At 38.9% G+C, this 16,206-nt stretch overlaps 1 long non-coding RNA gene across 2 annotated transcripts in view; it reads right to left on the reverse strand.

Annotated features, from left to right (window-relative positions):
- The window catches only part of LOC148183879 (uncharacterized), a 36,004-nt gene extending 24,831 nt beyond the window's left edge, over window positions 1-11,173 (reverse strand). For both annotated transcript variants that reach the window (XR_015773114.1, XR_015773113.1), the window contains exon 1: window positions 11,035-11,173. This is a non-coding gene — a long non-coding RNA (uncharacterized LOC148183879). The remainder of the gene's footprint in view (window positions 1-11,034) is intronic.
- Between the last annotated feature and the right edge of the window lie 5,033 nt (window positions 11,174-16,206).

A 16,206-nucleotide genomic window follows, 5' to 3' on the forward strand; every position in this document is an offset into this window, starting at 1 on the left:
TTACTTCTGAAAACTACTCCCATCAAAGATGCAAATGGGATTATTTCCAGCATACCACATGATCCCAAAGGCTGATGTGAGGAAAGAAAAATCCACTAGATAGGAATTTCTAGGAACACCCCATCTGTGTCTTCTCTGATTTACAGGATAATAATTTTCTAACCCTCAGCTATGCCAGTTTATTTTCTCCAGGGGTTTCCAAAATACAAATGCATTTTTCTGAATCTGTGCTTCAAAACATAATGATCGGTTGCCTTAATTTTTAAGTCAGTGCGAACTGACCAGGAGCAGGTAAGTTCTGGAGAAATACTGAAAAGCTTAAAGAAACATTTTCAAAGTCTTGAGAAATAAGTGCTAAGATGAATATAGATTACATAGACAGTATTCCCATGAAAACACAGTTCAGGCAAAGCTCCTCCAGTTTGGGCTCACAGATTAAAAGCAGGGTGTGAACCACTTCGTGTTCCTCAACCTCCAGACTCCCTCCCTCCCCATAAGCCTTCCAAATTTATCTGGAAGGCAGATATTATTCAACAGTTAGTGTCCCATGAAAAAATGGATTCTGAGGCTGGAGTAAATATATACTGTAAAGAGATTTTGGCAATCTTCCTACTGTCTGGGTCTTGTTAAACTCCTACTGACAGTCATACTTGCATTGTACAAAGGAACAGAAAAGGTCAGGTGCATTCTTAAACAAAAGCAATGCCAAGGTTTCTTTTAGATAAATCTATGGTCAACAGTTTATGCATATAATTCATTTGCTGAGCTTTTTCTCAGAATTGTTGAAATTAAATGTCAGTTATATAAATTGTGTAAAAACATTGTTTGTGTGTATACAGCAGAGGATTCAGACAAATAACGTTCAGTGCCACAAAGGCATTCCTCAGACTCACTACAGTGAAGACTTTAAAGGACAAGATTGTCTATATTCTCAATTCTGCTTTTTTGACAGAAGGCACCTATAAAATGCAGGGGTTTATTTTTAATGCAAAAATTACCAGGTTTTATGCTTAGGCTTCTAGTACCTTACTAGACGGATAGTCCAAAGAGGTTTTACATCTTTCTTCTATTTTCCAGATTAAAACAACTTTGATCACACAATCAGATAATCATTTAGGGTAGAAAAGACCTCCAGAATCATCGAGTCTGACTCAACTGCCAAATCCACCACAAAAACATGTCCCTTAGTGCCACAGCTACAGGTCTTTTAAATACCTCCAGGGATGGTGACCCCACCACTGCCTTGGGCAGCAGTTCCAATGCTTGGCCACCCTTTTGGTGAAGGAGTCTCACTCCACATCCAATCTAAACCCACCCTGGCAAAACCTGAGGCTGTTTACTCTGGGCCTGTCGCTTGTTTCATGGGAGGAGAGATCAATCCCCACATGCTACACTTTGCTTTCCACGTGTTCTTGTGCCATCACCACCAAGGGAAAAGCGTCTAACAAACAGCTGGCAACTGCAGAGACCTTCTCACAGAATCACAGAATGCTTTGGGTTGGAAGAGAGCTTAATGACCCAAATCCTTGCCATGGACACAGACACCTTATACTAAAAGAGGTGGCTCAGAGCCCTGTCCAGCCCATTCTTGAACACTTACAGAGATGGAGCTCCCACAGCTTCCCTGGTCAACCTGTGGGTAACCCTCACGGGGAAGAATCTGTTGTGTTCTCCATCTTCAGCTTTGTAGCTGAAACAAACCAAGGTCTTCTGGCTGCTGCCATCCCCACTGAACCTCCTGCCACCCTTCCCTGCATCGGCAGCATCTTTACTTTATCTTTAATGTTTTTAAAGGGTACCGAGGCACCAGAGTTCCAGGTAATTTTCAAAAGCGCTTCGTACAGCACCGCTTGTGCTGCTCCGCCGAGCCCCAGCGGTCACGGCCTCCCTCACGGGGCGGCTGAGGGAGCCGTGCCTGACGTGCCCAGGGGGTGCTGCCGCTGTCCCTGCCGGGGGGAAGCGCAGCCTCCTCCTTCATTCCTGGCTTTTTCCCGGCTTCCCTCAGCTCCCCACACTCATCCGAGACAAGGATTCGCCTCTGCCTCGCCGAGGGGAGCCGCGCACGGCCAGCGGGGTCCCGAACCGGGGCGGTCCCGGGGGCGCAGGCCCCGGGCAGAGCAGCGGGAAAATCGAGATGTGGGAAGTGTTTTCCGACCGAATTGATTGTGTGAAAACGGAGCTCCTGAGGCAGGAGCTGCCACAGGACTCGGGACCCCGGCACGGCAGCGGGGTGTGCCCAGGGAGAGGGACGCCTCCACTCCAGGGCTGAGAATTACCAGGAAAAGAGAGAGGGATCATTGGAATTGCACCTGCCTTCCCTGGGATGGGTGTCAGGCAGACTGGCATAGAGGCACGATCAACTCATGCACATAAATCCATGGGAATTCATCCCAGGGTAGAGAAAGAGCAGGCCGGCATCATTGTGGACCCTTTTGCATTATTATCAGAAGTCTTGGAGTTCTGAAGAAGTCCCAATCGACTGGAAGCTAACTAATGTTATCCTGGTTTTCAGTAAGGGTAAGAAAGATGACCCTGTAACTATAGGCCTGTCAGTCTCACTTCAGTGCCTGGGAAAAGTATGGAGAAGGTTCTTTTGGGAGTTACTGAAAAACACTTGTAAGTCATTGATCATAGCACAAGTTTATGAGGGAAAAGCCCCGTTTAACCAACTTAATACCCTTTTATGATAAGTTCACCCATTTAGTTGACTGAGGGAAACCAGAAGATGAGTCTGGGATTTCAGCAAAGCTTTTGGTACTGTCTCACAACACCATCTGGTTAACCCTTCCAGCTCACAGTTAGAGATGTCCATGGTGTGTTTGCTGAGCAGCTGGCTGACACAGGGGGTAGAAAAGTTGTGTAATTAATGGGGTTATGTCAGGTTGGTCACTAATGGGGCTCCCCAGGGCTCCATCCCATGGCCAGTGCTTTTTAATTCTTTTATAAGTGATCTCAATGCAGGTATAAAACGTACATTAAGTGCATTTGCTGATGCTACCAAACTAGGAGGAGCTGTGAGTGTTCTTAGATGTAGAGAGGCCTTAGTGAGGGACCTGGATAGGCTAGAGAACTGGGCAGCCAGTGGCCATGGGAAATTTACCAAGAGAAATTTACCTGTCCGCGTGGGACAGGTAGTGCCAGTTGTACCTACACACTGGGAACAAGATGCTGGAGAACAGTCCAGGAGTTTGGTAAAAACTGAGCTCTGAATCATGGCACTGAGGTCTATACGCATTGTCCCAGCAGTTTAGTATATGTGTGAAATCTTTTTTTCACTTCATTTTAGTGGGAGTTCCATTGCTGAGTTCAGTTAATCCATAGAGTGCACCTTTAAGTGTGTATTTTATCTAAAAGCCTGCAGTGGATCACAAACTCCATAAAAACAGTTGAAATGGTGGGCACTGCACCACAAACACAGCGTGCTCTGGGTATTCCAAATCATCAGTCCCTGGTCTTGTACAATCAGCTCTTGTCTAAATAGGAGCATTTACAAATTTCAGATGAACTGACAAATGCTCAAAGTTAAACAAGGGTGGCTTAAATCCGTGCAGCTCCATTGTGGAGGCAGTTCTGAAGTTATGCAGCCTCTAGTCTATGTTAGCTGAAGGATCATGGGTTAGAGCAAATTTAAGTCAGCCTGTACTTTTGGTCATGGCCCCACATGTTTAGAAGTAAAGAAAGACAAAAAAAAAAAAAGTACTCATTAAAAAAAAAAATAAAAATTCAGTCTCTCGGGATATCTGCTTAGCCTTAATTCAAAACAGACTATTGATTTAACAGATTACCCTGAACAACCTAGCAAGATATTTGTTTCTCAAAAACAAAAATATGCAAATCTGTTTCTCTAAAGAACAACATTTAGCTTTTTTTTTTACCAGAACAGAGGTGGTTTGAATCAACTGCCTTTAAAAACTGATTTGTAAGCAGAAAAATAAAAAGGGTTCTAGAGGACTTGGTAGCTCTCCTTTTCCTATAACTAAAACCACAATAAAAAGCTAACTGGGATGGATAACTAAGATTACTAAATTTTGAATTTTAGCTTTTTGGTGTGACATTTTTGAAATTTTTCTACAAATTATATCTAAGATGACTGTCAACAAAAAATTCTCCTTTAGTCTTAAGGTTTTCCTCCATTTGGAAAAACTGTTTAAGGCAGAATTTTGTTGATGTTCTAACTGTAAGGCCTAAAGCAGAATTAAGCAGGATTAAAACATTTTTTACTTCCCAAACTAATACAAAAATTAAAAAAACCTCAAGTTTGAGTCTGTTTGTTCTCTGTGAATTGATGCCCACAATTTCAATTCTTGGACAGAAGAGGATGTTACAGGGGGGTTTTGGACATCTCCCTGGTGGAAAGCCAAGGCCAAAAAGGGTTTTAAGGACTTAAGTTGCAGCAGAGGGATTTCATGTGAGCAAAAATGTGACAGTCACATCTCGCATGCTATGTAATTGCTGCCAGGAGATGCTTAAGAACATCATTCCCTGTTTTCCTACTTTACTGTTCTCCAAAGGAGGGAAGAGCTAATGTAGTGCTGCTTTGTTGGATATTTGTGTCTCTGATTCTTAATTTCAAGTACAAGGCTTATTCAGAGAAGAGGGGATGAATGAAATGCAGTCTTTTCATATGCTACAATACCAAGTGCACTTGTCCAAACATCCAGAAATTAAAGGCAATCCGACCTGAAATTTGAGGAGCAACTGTCTGCTCTGGAGCCAGGACTGCTCTGTATTCCAGTTAGTGACCTACATGAAAGAACTGAGACCAGATTTTTCAGGAGCTGTCTTGTAGAACGAGGTAAGAATTAAAAAGCACTCTGAAAAATGGGAGATAAGGACTGGAAAAGCAGAATCCCATTAAACAGGAAGAAGAGCATGTACTGCATCTAGGAAGTCACACTTGTTGCAGACAGTCACATGTGAGCTCTGTTTTTTTGAAGAAGGATATTTGGGTGTTACTTTGCATCCCAATCAGAATATGAGTCACTGGTATCATACTGCTAAGAAAACACAAGCATTAAACTTGCAGAGAAACAAAAGGCTAGGTTATAAATCACAATGGAAAAATTATTTCACTTAAGCCCAAGAGCATTTGAATTCTCAGAATTGTATTTCGAGAAATTTGTGGATCATTTGGAAAAAGTCAAAAGGAAACCAGAATAAATTATATGAAATAAAATAAATTTTTAATCAGTGACTTAAGAGAACAGGACAGGGATTTCATTTCACACTGTACTCCATAATTTAGAAAATTAAACTGAAAAAAAAATTAATATGTTTAAAGGAAAGATTGATTTAAAGGAAAAATATATAGAAATGGTCTTCAAATGCATGAAGATAAGTAGAATATATTCTCAATTCTCTATGGATAGAGCAAGAAATGGCAGGCTTGAAGCGGGAAAAGGTGTGTGGGGGAAATGTGGACTAGACAATAGTTCCTAAAAACAAAGGTAGCAAAGTCATGAAACAGATGGCCTTGAAAGATGGTGTAGTATTCAACAGCAGAAATTTTTTCAAAGAGACTAAGAAAAACTAAACCAAGCCCAGTTCTGTCCAGTATTACATGGATGTGCTTTGGCTCAGCTAGCTTGGGGGCCTTTCATTTCTTTTTCTGTGACTCTGAGCAAGGTGTGCTAGGAACTACCTAATTACACTTTAAAAATTAGTTAAGCTGGATGAGAATGTAAACTTGTAATTAAAAAAAAAGTACTTCAGAATGAAATTTAATTTTCCTATTGAATTTAATTAGCTACTAAGACAGAGCCAACCAAAATATCACAACAATGACCAAACTTCAGTGTACTGAAAGCATATACATGCCAACAAACCTGCAAGGGCTTTCTTTTTCCCCTTTAGATGTAATAAAACATATATCAAATGCTAACAAACTAAGGTTCTGAAAGAACAAGAGTAAATAAGGTACAATAAATTGAATTCACTCAACATACAGATAGACTTCTATTCTAACTACTTAGAGCTAGAGTCTTCCAAACATAAATGGAGTAGTGCTGCAGGGAATCAAGAACTAAATATTTCCTGTAGTCTATTCAACTCTGTTTGGAACTAGCCCTGTTCTGGAAAAAGGCACTGGAAAAAAATCTGGTTTAGTGAGGACCAGGGAACCTCCTTCCTTCTCTTGGCCCTTCTAGCCAGTTTTCCTAAATTGTACTGAAAGCTAAAAATACCACACTGACAACATTGAATGGCAAAATGAAATGGGATGGTGAGATTTGGCTGCACTGAGAAAGAGAATTACTTGTCACCAAAGGAGTTTAAGTGGATTCCAGAAAAGCAGAGAAGTCTCATAGCACTCCAGCAAAACAGGCATTTAAAATGTTTTAAAGTGTTGTGCAGCAAAAATACTGCTCTGGGATTAACAAAGGCTATAAACAATTCCATGTGTTTCTAAGAAAGAAATCTAGAATAAAAATCAGGTAGAATTTTAAATTTTAGAGTTATTAGGCCTTTTGAAAATCATTAAATTATGGTTTTTAAACCAGCTATGGAGACTACTTAGCAATGGCCATTTTCATTGATAACAGGTGGTTTCTTTGGTCTATTTTTAGGCTCACTAATATTTATCAGGCTCAGTTCTATTATAAATATGGCAAGATGTAATTTTATTATAAATGGCAATGATAAGGAGGTAGGATTGCAGAAAAACTGTGTCCAATAACCAGAAGGTCTGATATCAGTTTGGAGGTTCATGTCATAGGATTACTAAACTTGGAAAGGGCCTCCAAAGTCATTACTGTTAACTAACACTGCCTTATTCACCACTAAACCATGTCTCCCAAGGCCACATCTACAAGTTTTTTGGACACTTCCAGGCATGGTGACTCTGCTACTTTCCTGTTCAGGCTGTTCCAAGGCCTGACCACCCTTTCAGTGGAGGAATTATTCCTAATATCCAATTTAAATGTCCCCTGGCGCCACCTGGGGCCATTCCCTCTTGTCCTATTGCTTGTTATCTGGGAGAAAAGACCAACCCCCTCCTTGTTACAACCTTGAACAACATCATATGAACATTAGACATTGAGCTGCTGCTTTTCTCTTGAACAGAGATGCTCTTTGTCCAGGTTCCAGAAGAAAGTAGCAAAAAATTCACCCCCCACACAATTGGAAAAGTGAAAAACATTTTGACCTAAAAATGTGGCTTTTTAAATTTAAATAGTGCAAAGTGTGTAGAGATATTTCTTGAAAGCCTGTGTCTGACAAAGCTAATTGTCTGTATTTCCCTTCCTTCTATTACAGCCTATCAATCATTTTTACCCTCATGACAGTGTTGAGAAAGAACCACTAGACTTTGCAACACGAGTTGTACAAGCAGCCCAGTACAGGTGCAATCTTATGGGAGAGAGGTAAGGAAAGTCAATACTCCAAGACTGCAATTAATTTAAACCTCTGATGACTCAAATAGCATTCTGATATTTTATCTCCTTGTAGCAGAAAGTATTTTAGCCTGTAATGTTAACCCCCCAGTGCTGCAACTGATCCAAGTTAATAGGAGAATCAAATCTTTAATCTGACATCACAGAAAAACAAAAAGTCTCAGGTTATTTTATTGCCAGCATTATGCAATGCTATTCTTTCATTATTCTGAAAGAGCAAAATAGCTTATTTAATATACATTTCTAACTCCACTATGAATGCTTTGGCTGCAGGAATAAACAAACTAAGAAATAATCAAATTTTTGTTGTCAAAAATTTTAGAACAAATAATTTATGTAATAGCAGATTGCCATGTCGCAATTGTGAAAGAAAATACTACATTCCTCTTGTAGTTGACATACCATGACACAAATGAAACTTTTTTCCCCCCCATTTATTTTTCTACTGGTGAATTGTTATGTAGACTACTTCATCTATATCCCTATCTCCCCTGGAATCTAGTAAAGAATTTCTGTCTTGGTTCAAAGTAAAGAATTTTCTCTTTTAATCATATGACTACACAAATGAAGTGTGATTTTTGTCTTTGGGGAAATCCCCTTAGGTAAAAAGGCTGACTTCATTTGAGAATGTCCCAGATATGTAACAAAATATATCCCAGACTTGATTTGTCTTTCCCTCTTATTTTGGTGTCTGATCCTCTATTGATAAGGAAATGTCAATTCACAGTTGACTGAGTAAATCCTAATTCAAACCAGGACGAGCTGGTGCCAGCTGCATGTTTTGAAGATGTTGTATTCTTGCACTTGATGGTTGCTACAAAGTCAACTTCAACATCATCTACAATTTTCACATATTCTCAAATATTTGTGATAAATAAGTCTCTGACTCTAGACAAAGCATTAACATTTTCCTTACTGATTAATGAAGCAAATTTCCTTGCTGCCACCCATCCCCATCAAGCCTCTAAAGAAGCTGGGTTTGCAGTGTGGGTTCAGCCCTCTATTTCCAGTCACAGGCATCAATTTGAGTGAATCTGTCAATCAGACACCACTGAGTGCACAGAGAGAATGGCCCAGGATAAAAGCAGAAAATATTTCTTCCATTGACATATGAAGTAATTAATTTTTAATTGACTGAGAAGTCGAATAATTTTTAAGCCCTTTTAAATTTTGTATGCTAGGCTCCTGGTCATTTTGTTTCTCATTTCATGAAGGGATCAAAGCTGTTAACAAGCAGTACAATAAGCATTGTGTTCACTGTTGCTGGCTTAAAGACTTATCTGACAATCTCAAGGAAAAAAAAAAAGAAAAAACCCACAAAGCTGCTATAGTAAGATAATTCAGAAAACTATTAGAAAATTAATAACCCAAGGGAAAGAGCTATACATAACTGATTGTAGTGTATTCTTCTGAAGAAGCAGAAAGCTTGTTCCATTCCAGAGCTCACAGCCCTAAGTGCAAAGTTCATCAGTTTGCTTTTGACTTCATTCCCTCCACACTGATTCTCACTAATGACTGTCCCAGTGTTATGCTCAACAGATGAATAGTCATCCCTGTGCCAAAATATTCCACTGAGATTACCCTCATGCACACATACTCCCAGAATGTCTCCATCTCACATGTAGTGCTCTGGTTCAAACCACATCCTTCTGAGCATCAACACAAATACAGAAATCTATAGAGATCACAGAGGTTTTACAGGATTGCTGTATGGTCATAAGTAGGAAGAATAAATGCAATTTAACAGGTACAGTTATGCTTCTTCTGCATAGGAGGACATTATGTAATCTCGTGCAAAGGTTTGTTCATAGGGAAAACTTCTTAATGTTGTTTTTGATGGAAGATTGAGAAAGTTACAGGGTCCAGGCTATGCCAGAAGCATCATGTTAAAGATTTGTGCATACAATTTGTATATTAAAAAAGTTCTAGGAAAGAATCTGAATTCCACCTCTATGAAGCAGCAATGCAACAGAAGCTGAAAGGGAGAAGTGTTGGAGGAAGAAATGGTTTGTGCCTTTTAATTACTGTGAAAGCTGTGATGCAGAATAGTGTCAGTTCATGGCAAAGGTGAAGATAATGTCTCATTTTATCTCACCTGAACATACCCTACTCCCCAAGGGAAGACTTAGTGCAGAGTACATGAACATCAATTACGCTACCATGCACGAACAAATAAGATCTTTTTTTTCACATGGAGATACTAAAAATGAAGGAAAATTATGAAAAATTGAATATTCTGCTACAAGAATCTGACTCTTCCAAGAAGACTATAAATTCCACCTTATATTTATCCTGGTAAAGCAAGTTTGCAGCTACATTGGTACAAATATTTATACTGCTGTCAAAATAATGATGCCTCCATTTCATTGAACAAAATGACTTAATTTTTTTCCCTCTCAAGTTATCAAAAATAAAACTATTAAATAAAAAAAAGAAGGAAAAAAAAGAAGGAAGAAAGAAGAAGGGAAAAAATACAAGAATGATAAAGACTCTGATAATAAATTACAAAACACATGTTGCTTTGAATTACTTGTGAGGGGAATAAATTACATAAAGAGGAATTTATTGATTTTAATTCAGTTACCTTAGTTAAAGACTACACTTGTACCAGCAGCTACTCAATATGTTTAAGCAAAGATAAAAGAAATATTAAAACCGCAAGATGTTTGGAGATGTTTCTCCAAAAGCAAACTTAACTCTTAGCGAGGTAAAACCCAACAAATTTAAGAAATACAGCGCTTATCATTCGATGTTATCATGCTGTCAAGGTAGATGCCTTCACTAAAATCACAGCAGAGTTGTATCTTTTGCTCTACAACACAACTTCTTAATTTTTTAGGAGGGAATTTCCACACTTTGAGCACTGATGAGTTTCATAAAGCAAATAAAGAAAACTCTTAATTTCAACTGTTCATTAGAGCTACGACTCAGACCTCATTTAGCACCTTCAGCTTCTTGCAGCTGTGGAAAAGCCAAGATGAACAATAGCATTAAGGAGCCAGAACCCTTCCCAAGTACAGAAGATCCTGTGCCCTGCTTTCTGGAGATTTGCCTACCTAAAACCCATCAAGTGCCAACACTGAAAGTTACACCCCTGGAGATGGCTGACACTGGTGTCTTACCCATTTGTAGCTTACCATAACAAATCCCAGCAAGGCTACCCTGAATCAGACTGAAGAAAGGAAAAAAAGATATGCTCAAACCAAACCAAGAACTTCTACTAGCCAAATGAAGTTGCTTGCTTGCCTACAAGGGCAGAAAATCACCACTTTTTAGGAGCTTAATGACAGAAGAGTGAAGCTGCAGGGTTTTAAACCTACAGAATCCAAAGGAAAGCATTAGCATTTTGGTGCTCATCTTCACCAAGGGTAAAGTGGTGATGTTTCAAATATCTTGCAGACCAGACAGACATCCTTAAGCCCTAACTTTTTGTTCAAACTGTCCAGCCTCCCACTGACACAGACCAGCACTCAGCCTAGCACAAGCCTGCACTCCATGTAACCTCATCCTGCTCAATGCAGACACTGCTTTACATCACAGCTTCCCTTAGCAATTATCATCTCTGCTGTCACACAGGTAAATTTGAATCAAGACCACAGCAAAAGCACATAGCAAGTTATAAAATTAATTACAAGAGAAACATTACCTCTAAGTGTGATGAGCCTACTCAAAACCAGGGCCAAAAGCAACAGATTCAGCCTTACTTCATGCTTCCTGACCCCCAGCCCTCTCTTCCTGGGATCAAAGCCATTGTCATAGCCCCAGTTCCTTCTCTTCCCTTGGCAGTGGGCCCTAATCGCTTGATAGATCCCAGCTGCTTTGATCTCTTCTCTTAACTCCCTCCTCCCCAGTACTCCAGCACTAATGACACAGCTGGGGACTGTTGTTACTTGCACATGTGACAAACCTGGGCCCAAGTATCCTTTCAATAATCAGAGGATAAATAAACGTCATAGCAAAAGAATACAGAAAAACTTTCAGAACATTTTCGTGTAATTGGACCCCTCTAAGCTCTGAGATGACAACATCTCTGAGAAGCAGCATTTTACATAAATGTGGATAGAGGGAACACATATTGGCTTAATCCAGCAGCCAGAAGTTTCTAGAGCAGTTATTTTCCCCAGTCCTCCTGTTGGTGTTATTATTAATAACAGAGATGGCTTGTCTAGCGCTCTCCTTAATTCACTGTCCTTCCTCTGGCAGTTGTGAGAGACACAGACAGAGGCAAGAGGCAGGGGGAGGATTTTCTTGTTTCTGTTATCATGGCTTAATGGGTAGTTTGAGATACCTAGCAACATAAACAGGCAGAAAACCAAGAACAAATTACACACGCAAACTAACTTAGGCTCTGGAATTAAGAGTTGCTCGGTACATGGCATGTGGAGGGGCAGAACACTTCCAGCTGACTTGCAGACACTTGTGGATCCTCTTCCTAGGGATGAACAAGTCTAGATCACATTTACTATTTACTGCAGAAGTATATGCTCTACTCTGCTACTGACTACAGTGGGGTTACACAGGGTTGAAAGACAGCAGTTTGGGCACAAATGTGGTATTAATTACACCAGCTTTTGGCAGCTCTGGTCCTGCTGCTGCCCAAGAAGGATGATTTCTACAAGCTTCTATTATATAAATCACTGACTGGGTGCTTGGGGCTGCACAATCCATGCAGAAATACACGCTTTTTCCTCTATGATACTTTTTTCTTTTGGAATTTGGACGAATGGAAACTATTTTTGCAAATTGCTTTCCAAGTTAGAAGATTCAAGCATTCCATAATTTATTTTTTTTTACCATGAAATTTAATTTTCTTCTTAAAACCTGGATTAAAAGTGATAAGTATACTGAACTCATGGAAATCATGCCCTGTTGGAGAGATATTAAAAAATATATGTCACACTTAAATCCAGAATTCAAGTCATGGGAACCAGACACTCAGTAAGACTTGAAATGCACATGACATATGCAGGGCTCAGCAGTAACAAATATCTCCATAGTCTGTTATGGGACTGGTATTGCACTTGTGTCCTTCTGTGAGCTCTGAAATGGACTGTTCAGGGCAATGAATTTATCAGACCTGCCTGTGCACAAAAGCTACAACATTTTTTCAAGTTTTCTTCAGTTATTTTGAGAGACCTTGGAATATCATGGTGTTTTTGAAAGGACTAGAGGCCAGCTTAGAAGTACCCATAAGAATGGGTAAAAAGATGCATTTTGTGAAAAATTAATGCACCTTGAGTTTAGCCATCATTTCTGGCATAAGAAACAGTGAATTACATAAACACTGGTATTACCAGTCTGTATTTGCACAGAGGATCTTCAGTACCAGCAGAACTCTCAGTAGGACCAGAGACAATACAGCAGGACATGCACTCCCACTTATGCCAAGTGTTTCTTTCTAGGGGCAACTCCAGAGGCGTGACTATTTCTGTGTAAATGATAGATACCAGGAAACTGCAAGATTTTAAAGATGTTTAAGATTTTGACCATGACATCTCAAAGATCAGGTGCTTAGCAGCATAGTTCTAATGTTCCCTCAGTAGATGACACATCAATGTTTGCACTTATGAAGAAGGACGATTGGGTAGATCAATTCTGCCATTTAATATAATAAAACATAATTATGGACAGTTACTTTGCAGTAGGATGAGCTTAAAAATTCAACTACCTACAACAAAACAATTAATTTCATTCTCTTGGGTTTTTACTAGCTTTCAGTTCTGGCTTTTTCCTTAGAATGCCTGATGTTATTTATTGTTGTAGAAGCTGGACTAAAAATATTACTTTTCCTCTTTCATTCTGATAACAATTTATACAGGCACATGGAATCAAAAGGTCTCATTTCACCCTAACCCAAGGCTAGCAGGGTAAGGGCAAAATGAGACCTTTTTTGTCAAATAGGGATTGCAAATATATTATCTGCCATCTTGGCCCACATACATGAGGGGCAACCAAGTTTCAATCTTGGTTTTATTGGACCAGTTCTTACAACATGATATTATTGTGAACTTCTTGTTGGCTTACTGCAGTAAGCCTTGGTGTCAGCTGAAAAGTGATGTCTGGAACTATAAGGTTTCATTTGAAAGCAAGGAAACCTGCAAACAACAAATTTAATTCAATTCTTCCCCACCCAAACTGAGTAAAGACTGCTGCAAAAGCCTGACCTCCCTGCAGCAGAGGGTCCTGCACACCTTGGGATTTACTCCTCCATTGCACAGTAAGTGTTACAGCATTCCAGAATATAAACTAATATTAACCAAGGCTTGTAAGAAAAGGACTCGCATCAGTGTCCTGTGCATGGAATTACTTAAAATCAACCACAGGAAGTACTAAACAATTTAAATCTCGTCAAAAGTTCCTCCTTCACTAAAGGTTCACAGATGAGTCCTGTTGAGAGTGAGATCTAACATGTATTCTTTACAAAATGCTATGAGAACTAGTCTCTTGCTCAAATTTAATTCTACATTTCCTACTTATTGAATTAAATACAAAGCAAATGACTCATGAATATATAATGTATTCCAGTAAAGTATGGTACTGGCTGCTGCTGAGTCTTTGGGAGAAAACATTAAAATGGGTGGGGTGTTTTAAGGTCAAATCTGTTCTGTATTTTTTGAAAAGCACAAAATTGACTTATATTTGCTTCTAAAACCTTAAGATTGACACAAGTATGAAATAATGTTATAGCAGTGGAAATGTCTAAAAACGCTATAATTACAATTGGGTTTTTCATAAACAATTATAAATTAAAACATATAGTCACACTAGAGGTAATTTATAATTTACCATAAAACCACAAATGATAACTCCCAATGCAGAGTCCTCAGTCCACAAAGACTGGTGGATTACAGTTTATAGCTTAAACAAAGAAAGATTGCTAATTAATCTGATATATAAACAAGTATGACTGATTTTACGTGGACTAATCTGTACATTATTGTAAAATTACTGGATATAACTTTGTTATAAGCCAAATGAAACAATTACAGATAAGTCATAGAGTGCAGAGAGATCGCTATTATAGTAACTTCTTTTATATAAGACAATACAGAGCCTATCCAAATATCATGTTACTGGAGAAGTGCACCAAGGCAAACCCTGGAGATGAAGTAATAGGGTAACTGAGCCAAGGTTTCTCTTTACTAGCCTGCTTTAAGTGATGTTTTTGTCACAGATGTACCTAATGACACACACTATTGGAGTGAATGTGGAAAAATCTTTGCACAAGAAATGTTATACTTTTATTTTCCTTGCCAGGCATAAATTGATTCCATATAGTGCTACCACAAATTCTGTGAATACTCTATTCTGTGCTGAAACATACTTTGATGGCACAGATATTCTGTGTTCTAGTTTTGCTGGTTTTATTCAATATAAAAACTACTCTTTGCTGCTTGAAGTTTTATTAGAGGCATAAAGTTTGTATGACTAAAGATGAAGGCTTAGCTTGTACCCCTATAAAAGCTTGAGAAAAATCACTCAAAAGTAGAAAAGGAAAAATGCAACAAAACAGCCAAACTTTTTCCCATTTCAGCAAAGCTCTTGTTCAAAGAAGGGTTCAGCATAAGTGCATGTCAATTCTGTTTTAACACAAAGATATTGAAATCAGGGTCAGAAACTTAGACCTTGGTTATTTTGTGTTTGGGATTTTTTTTTTTTTGTCACTAAGGTGAGCTAAAATGCCTCCTTGGCTTTCCTGTGTGCTCAAAGGGCACTGAAAGCTTTGCTTTTCCCCCTCCCTTTGCCTCCAGCTCCCATATAATTGATTCTGACCAAGCATTAGCAGTTACATCCAGCTCCCAGAAGTTTTTCCTGAACTACGGTTATTCCTGGTGATTCATACGTCTGAGAATCTTTCTGAAAAATAAACTATTGGAACCTTTAAAATAATTAACTTGGCTCTTCTAGTGTACAGGATCTTTTGAAGAGATTGCAGGGAATGGAGAAATGTAAGAGAAGTGGAGGGCTGGCCCTTGTGCTTGTGGAATCCTGGCATTGTGGGAAAGCAGTTGTCTTTATCTGCTTACACTGGGGACAGATGCAGAAAGCCAAGGGCAACTTACCTCCCAGATGCAGTGACTAATGGCATGTAAACATTTCAAAGAGGTCTCCTCCGATAAAATAGAGTCCAATTTCATTTTTGCTTCTTGAGAATGAAGGGGAAATTTAAAATAAAAACTAAAGGTACAGAAGGTTTGCACTCTTATCTAAACTTGTCAGTACCTTTCCAATAAATATTTTAAAGTTACTTTCCTTTGCCTCATAGGTATTCAGTCTCTTCCACACTGAGTAAGGTTTTAAGCAGAGCAATAATCAATAAAAATTCAAAAGACCTGCAGCTAAGCTTGTTGCTGCCTCATTCACAGAGGTTAGCAAGCTGTCTAATCTGTTCCTAGTTCTGTTTATTCACCTGGAAAATTTAGGAGCATGTTATAATTAGTGTTTATGAAGCACTCTGAAAAAAACCCATACAATTACTTCCTCATTAAAATCCTGTATGATTTGTTTGACTCTATACCCCCAGTACCCTTGTGTATCATCCTGACTCAAGGATGTCCTTCTAAATCAAATATTATAATTTCTGAAAGACTTACAGAGTTTCTTTTCTGATCCTTTTTAGTTCTCTGCTTTCTCTGAGTATTCTCCATGATATGTTGTGTGTTGGTCTTAAAGAACTGAAAGTAAAGCTGAGAACCTACATTCATTCCCTCACATGCTGAAGTCTAAATATTGGGGTGTTCAGAGAATAAAAAGAGAATTTGCACTTAAGTTGCGTACATAGCAGAAATTTATTAAGTAGAAAAGGAACTTCTACTCC

This window comes from Pseudopodoces humilis, chromosome 8 (genome assembly GCF_049639895.1).
Source record: "Pseudopodoces humilis isolate 2021_Gansu_Grassland_sample_001 chromosome 8, ASM4963989v1, whole genome shotgun sequence".
Lineage (NCBI taxonomy): Eukaryota > Metazoa > Chordata > Aves > Passeriformes > Paridae > Pseudopodoces > Pseudopodoces humilis.